At 44.7% G+C, this 7,263-nt stretch overlaps 1 pseudogene; it reads left to right on the plus strand.

Annotated features, from left to right (window-relative positions):
• Positions 1-2,591: 2,591 nt before the first annotated feature.
• On the plus strand, positions 2,592-3,131 carry LOC113837479 (annotated as a pseudogene).
• The last annotated feature ends 4,132 nt before the right edge of the window (positions 3,132-7,263 follow it).

Raw genomic sequence — 7,263 nt, forward strand, 5'->3', positions numbered from 1 at the left:
TGTCTGGTGAATTTAAAATCATCCTGAAACGAAAAGTTTGTTAAAACTGCATTGCTCCCAAATCATCTCAGTGAAACACACTGAGTGGCATTGTCTGAAGGTGAGGTTTGCTATTGACCGCAGCAAAGAGGCCTCTGGAACTCTGAATAGGACGGGAGGGACTGAAACGCATACTTGTGCTTGCCAAAAAGATAGAGCTCTGAAACCAACCCAGCTCCCCCGGCACCATCAGGGCAGGCCGAAGGAAGAGGACTGCTGTAGGAGGGGGCAGGTTCACATGAGCTCGTGGTTGTTTAGTCTCCGTGAAGGTGCAAAGGACCCCTTTAAAAGACAGACGTCGCCCACTTACGCTCTCTTCCCGCTCTTTCCTGCCCTTCTCTTTCCCGCTCTTCCACTGGGGCAGACAGGACTTTTCCTGTCTCCCTCTTCATTTCTGTCTTCTCTCTGTCTCTTTACCTCTTTTCTCTTTCCTTCCCTCCTCTTTTTCATAAAACTTCTCACTTAACCTCTGTTTGGCCTGGCGTGTTTGTCCCTCTGCCTCGGTCACTCTCGCCTGCCATGGAATCCGCCAAGGTCCCCCACGGAAGGCTCCCCAGGAGTTTTATCATAACACAATGTATTTATTGCCAAGGATGACTGGGGTGTAACTGGTGGATGGGCTTGAGGCAAGGGGAGAAGAGCAAATTCCAGATTTACCGCAACGCTTGTGAATAAACCCTGGCCTTCATGCACAACAGTTAAGAAAACCAAGATTAAATCACTCACCTTTCCTACTTTGGTTTTGCCACCCTCCAAGCCGGAACACTGGCTCCCGGCTTCGTTTGTTTGCCTCAAAGGTTAAAATAGTAGCTCAGGTGATTCTCTGAGTCTTCTCCAGGGCACCTTTGAAGAAGTTGTTTGGTTGTTGTTGATGCTATGAGCAGTCTGGATTCTTAGTCCTGGCTCTGCGCTCCAGGTAATTCCATCCCTCATCTGTAAATGGATAAAGAAGCATTTTCCTTACTGAGAGCTTGCGGGGGCAAGTATGCAGTACACGGGAGATACAAAGAAGGTTCTTTTTCGGTTCCTGAGGTGTTTGGGGCTCACAGTCTTCTCCTCTCATGCTCCACTCCAGTAATAAAACACGAGGCCGCCGGACTTAGCAGTTGCGTCTTCGTCTTGGCTATGCCGTTAATGGGGGGTCTTCAGTTAGTGGCGTTCTGTTTAAAAAGAGGCTCTGATATTTGGGAGAGAAAGGCTGAGAATCTGCTGTGGAGGCAGTAATCCCAAAGGAGTGCCAGTCATGTTTTGACAAGTGCATTAGTAATTGAAAGGAGCAAGCATGTTTTCAGAATGATTCCTTCTGCAGCCCACACAGTAGCTTTGTTCTTAGTCTTCCCAATAAGCCCACTCACGGACAGTCAGTCATTCCTGAACAAGGGAGCAGACTGGAGGTATTTTAGGCACAATAGGATGGAGGGCACACAACACTGCTCACCCCCAAGTCCTTCAAATGTTTTCATTCTTCTCTTACAAACTTCTCTTTCTTTCAGGCTTGCTCAGGATTCTAATCATTTTTTTTTTTTAATTGCTCATCCCTCAGTCTTTGAGGTTGTGTTAGTCATGTGTTGCCTAAAAGGTGTTTTTCCTCTCATTCCTGGACACACAGCTAGACTGCATTTCCCAGATTCCTTGGCAATTAGGTGCAGCCACAAGACTAATCTAAAAGTGGGATTCAGGTAGAGGGGTTACCTTCTGATGATGCTGGTCCGGGCATCCTGGATCAAGTCTCTCTTCCGCCCTCTGCTGGCTGGATGTTAAAGTCCGGGGACTGTTGATAGTACATCCAAGCATCGCTTCTTGACCCTTTATACCTCCCTAGTTCTAGGATTAAAGACATGGGATCACCTTTGTGTGAGCTGTTTCTCTTTTAGACTGGATCAACTTCATGTAGCTCAGGGTGGCTTTGAACTAACAGAGATCCATCTGCCTGTCTTCTGAGTCCTGGAATTAAAGGTGTGCGCCACCCCTGCCAAGCTCTGTGGCTTGTGGCTACCTTTGCATCCTGAACCCTCAGGTAAGCTTTAATAAATCATAAATAATATATTGCCACACCCATTCCCACCCTCCCTGGAGGGTTTCTCCATGTCTGGTTTTGTGTTCTTTTTATTCTGCATCTTTTTAATAGTAATGACCACCAAAGGTGTCAGGGTACCGTTTCCACACTTGTAGGCTCAAAACCCATGGAGTGCTTGGCACATACTCCTTCAATGACAAAAAACAACAACAACAACAAAAAAACAAAAAAAAAAACCAAAAAAACCTGATCCCTTTAAAATGAGGAGTAGGTTGCATGATTTACTTTCTGTCACACACACAATGAATGTATACTTTGACGTTTTGGACTCCGTAGAAGTCAAATGGGAGAGGGAGCTCCCACTTAAAAGGCTTGTGTTTTAACTTTTATGTTTCTAATAGAAACTAAGGATATCTAATTTAACTGGGAAATCAAGGAAGTCTTGAATTTGAAAGACCAAGAAGGAACTGGACAAGAGGCAGAGCAGGGTTATTTATACACAAGGGTTGTAATTGAGAAGACAAGGACAGCTTTTCCGATCCGCCATCCGTGGTGGAACCGCCGCCAAGATGCAGATTTTCGTGAAGACCCTTACGGGGAAAATGATCACGCTCCAGGTTGAACCCTCGGACACTATAGAAAATGTAAAGGCCAAGATCCAGGATAAGGAAGGAATTCCTCCTGACCAGCGGAGGCTGTTCTTTGCTGGTAAGCAACTGGAAGATGGCCGTACTTTGTCTGACTACAACATCCAAAAGGAGTCCACCCTTCATCTTGTGTTGAGACTTGGTGGTGGTGCTAACAAGAGGAAGAAGTCTTACACCCAAGAAGAATAAGCATAAGAGAAAGAAGGTTAAGTTGGCTGTGCTGAAGTACTATAAGGTGATGAAAATGGCAAAATTAGTCGCCTTCCTCGAGAGTGTCCATCTGAAGAGTGTGGTGCTGGAGTTTTCATGACTAGCCATTTTGACAGACATTACTGTGGCAAGTGTTGTCTGACTTACTGCTTCAACAAACCAGAAGACAAGTAGTTGTGTATGAATAAATAAAAAGACAGGAACTGAAAAAAAAAAAAGAAGACAAGGACATGGCCTATCTTTCCCACAGACTGTATTTGGGGTCAGATCTGAGTGGAGAGCAGACGTTTGCAGTATTCATGTGACAGGGGTTGAAACAGGACCAGATCCTATGTGCTGCAGGGGCCTTCACTCTGATGAACAAGTTTCTGGATACCTGCTCTGAAATGCCATTTCTGGAGGCTCCTCGGGTCAGGAGGGTAAGCCTTTCTATACAGGAGTTTACTGCAACCCCTTCATGAAGAAAATTCAGAGGGCTTTCAAGAGTGGGGTGGAAATATTGAAACGGCATTTTCTCTACGAGAGAAGCATTCTCCATACCTGAATTCTTTTTTAGCTTAGGAATGCGATGATGACGTTTCCATAGGTATTCATACATATCATTGTACATCTTTGTATTCACTCCTAAGAGCAGCTCTTATCTTCACACTGCCGTCATGACAGGAGCTGCATTTGCTTCTTTTTGCCTACACAGCTCTTCTGTCCTTTAACTGGTAACAGCGTGGGCTTAAGAGACTATCTAATCTATGAGTAGCTGAAGACATTTCATGATCTTATCGTATAGATGAAGAGCCTGGAGTCTGGAGACTCAGCTAATTGGCCTTTCTTCTCTTGTAAGTGGCTAAGCCAAGGCCAGAAGCACCATCTAACAGATATTTTGTTGGACTTTGATCTGTTCTCCTTAAGTTCATGCTTCCTATTTTCTTACTATCATCCCCTTACCGGAGCTCTGGGTCAGCTGGTTTAAACTGACACAGTCACTAAGAACATAGACTTTAGCCTGTCGGTGGTGGCGCACGCCTTTAATCCCAGTACTCGAGAGGCAGGCAGATCTCTGTGAGTTCAAGGCCGGCCTGGTCTTCAAAAAGAGTTCCAGGATAGTCTCCAAAAACTACAGAAAAACCCTGTCTCGAAAACAAAAACAAAAACAAAAACAAAAAACAAAAAGAACATAGGCTTTTGCATCAAAGGGACTCTGGATTTAGGACCTGCATTTTAGTCTACCTGGGAGGTCATTTAGTCTACCAAGCATCAGGTGTGTGTGTGTGTGTGTGTGTGTGTGTGTGTGTGTGTGTGTGTAAAAGGACTTTCTTCCCTGGCTGTGTGGGAACTACATGAGTCCCTGGCCCACCAAGTTACAGAAATATGCCAAGGGTTGTTACTACGTTGATGTTTCTTTTCAATTATTTGTGCTTTTACTATGAAAAATGTAAATATATTCAAACCAGATTGTTGAGCTCTTTGATAGGATTAGAAGTAAGGTTAGGAGGTGTGGCCTTGTTAGAGGAAGTGTTAGGGTCAGCTTTGAGGTTCCAAAAGCCCAGGCCAGACAGAGGCCATGATACAGCTCTTAGCTACTTCTCCAGCACTACGCCTGCCTGCATCCATGTTCCTGCCACGACAATAGACTAAGCCCCTGAAACTGTAAGCCAGCTCCCAATTAAATGCTTTCCTAGATAAGAGCTGCCCTGGTCAAGATGTCTCTTTACAGTGATAGACTGACTGAGGCAACTTCTTTCTGCTCACCACTCGGAAAGGAATTTCAAGTATCGGGTGTGTATGTGCCCATCTGTAAATTATCCACTATGTGCTTCTGAGAGAGACTGAAAAAAGAATCCCAAGATGGTTCTCAGTCCTTCACCCAATAAATACTTTTAACCACGCAGAACAAAACATCTCTAAAGAGTCCCTGGATCTGAGTTTGTTATTCTGCATGGCAGAGGATAATTAAAATGACAGGTGTAATTCTGGTTTCTAATTAGTAGGCCTAAAAATAAGGCTATGATGCTGGGTTATTCAGATTGGCCCATCATAATCTTATAAAGTTGATCCTTGGTGGGGAAAGAGGGTAACAGAGGGCGAGGACCCTAGAAATAGCAGGATAAGGCCTTGGTCCAGTATCATGTGCTTTGGACATAAGGGAAGGCAAGCCAGAGAATGTGGGTAACCTTTAAAAGTTGGAATGAATATAAATTCTTCTTTAACCCTAGAGATATCAAAAGAAATGGAGTCTTGACAACACCTTCTTATTAGCTCAATGGCAGCCATTTCAGACTACAGGACCATAAACTAATCAAAGGGCAATGCTATAAGCCACTAACTGTGTGGTGACTTGCTACACAGGAAACCAACACAACAGAAATCTGTGCACGTTATCAAACTTGCAGCCAGTTTAGTTCCGAATTTAAACCTGAAGTTTAGATGCTGGTCTTCTTTCTTTTCTGTTTGGTTCTAGGTGTCCCCCTGTGAGGCACTGTTCAAACTCAGCAGACTGTTTCTGAATGAGGCAATACCGTTTCCACCCTGGCTCACCATGCTCACCCTCGGGAAACCCTCCCTCCCTTTTGAGGTGGCAGCAATAGACTGAGGAGATCAGAACTCTAAGTTCTGAGACTACAAACACAGGTTTAACTTAAGCCTCGATACTTGCCGACTGTATGAATTAACGGAAGTTGACAGACCTCTCTGACCCTCAGTCTCCTCACAGGAGATGAGGTTAATGGTGACACCTGTGCCATGGACCTGCTGTGAAGACTGACAGATGAAGAAGCTGCAGAACACTGCATGGAGCACACACAGTGACAACTGTTCACTTGTTGAAGGAATGTGACAAAGTTGACGATCCGACTCCCAGCTCTTGCTCCAAGTTCCGAGTCCTGGGTTTGCTGCTTACACAACAGGATTAACAACAAGCGCTCCGTTGGCTACTTTTCTATTGCGGTTACAAAAACACCAGGACCAAGTCAACTTACAGAGCAAAGAGTTTACTTGGGCTCATGGCTCCAGTGGGGTAAGAGACCATAAGGGTAGAGCAAAGACAAGGGCAAGGGCAAGAAACTGAGGGCTCCTACCTCAAACCACAAGCACATTGCAGAGAGCTACTTAGAAATGGCAAGAGTTTTTAAGTTCTCAAAGCCTCTTCTCATTGACATAGGCCACACTCGCTGCCTAACCAATCAGTACACCAACTAGGAACCAGTCATTCAAACGCCAGAGACTATGGAGGGACACCATTCAAACCACTACAGGTGTCTACCACATTTGATTAAATAGAAGAGGTAAGCAGCTTTCACAGAATTCAATATAAGTTCCAAAATATAGGTAGTAATATTTTTTAAAAAAATACTTGTACAAATCTTTGAGAAAACTATGCAATCTAGCGTGAACATATTCACACTGCCACTATTCACACTCAACTAGTCTCAGGTCGACTCCATCTTTCCGTGGGTTTCCACAGCACCCCAGTTTGGTGTCCCTTTTTTTTTAATGTAACAACCCATTCTCTAATTTCTGCTCTCCACATACTTCTGGGTGTGGTCCCCCACTGGGGCATGGTTGACCTATCAGGAGCAAAGACCTTAAGGGAAACTCACAGTGGTCTACCTCCCACAGAAGCCATCAGTTGCAACAGTGTCTCAGTGAGAGGTGGGGTTCCCTGACTCCTTCCTCGCTCAAAGCTGCAGTAGTGACTGTCTTTATCCTGTGAGTTCAAAGTGTCTTGTCCTTTCCTGTCCAGAAGGCCTTTTTTGCTCCTTACTGCCTCTTGTGTCTTTCTGCTCCCTCTTTCCTAATGGTCCCTGAGTCTTAGTAAGTAAGTTCTCATCCACGCATTACCTCTTCTACCCAGATAGACTGCCCAACCTCTTGAACGGTTAGGCTACAAAGAAGAAATCAGCCTGAAAAAGGGTCAAAACCATTCCAAGGCATAGCTCTATAGCAAAAGTTTTATAGTCTTCTCAGGCATCATTGTGTGTTATACATGCCCCGGGAAAACCTCTACACGAAGCAGTTACCTCTTCTCTTCAATATGGGCAGAACTGCCATGCTTTTAGCCTTGTAGCTTGGCAAAAGACTACGGAACATCATTTCTGTGGTTAGGCTACACTGTATAGCAAATTTCTCATGCCACTGAAGGTTTAAGAAGAAAATCATTTTACTGAATTTTTGCAGAGAACAGCCACAGTGAAACTTTTCTTTGCTTGTGGTTCCTAGATAATCTAAGAGATGCTATTTTCACAGACCTATCAGCGCTGAGCAACGTTCACTGTCACAGTGCTCTGAGACACATCCCAGCTCTGAAGATGGTACCAGGACAAAGGTCAGGTCCTGCTCGGCTCTCCGTTTTGTTCT

This window comes from Cricetulus griseus, chromosome 10 (genome assembly GCF_003668045.3).
Source record: "Cricetulus griseus strain 17A/GY chromosome 10, alternate assembly CriGri-PICRH-1.0, whole genome shotgun sequence".
In the NCBI taxonomy this organism is placed as follows: domain Eukaryota; kingdom Metazoa; phylum Chordata; class Mammalia; order Rodentia; family Cricetidae; genus Cricetulus; species Cricetulus griseus.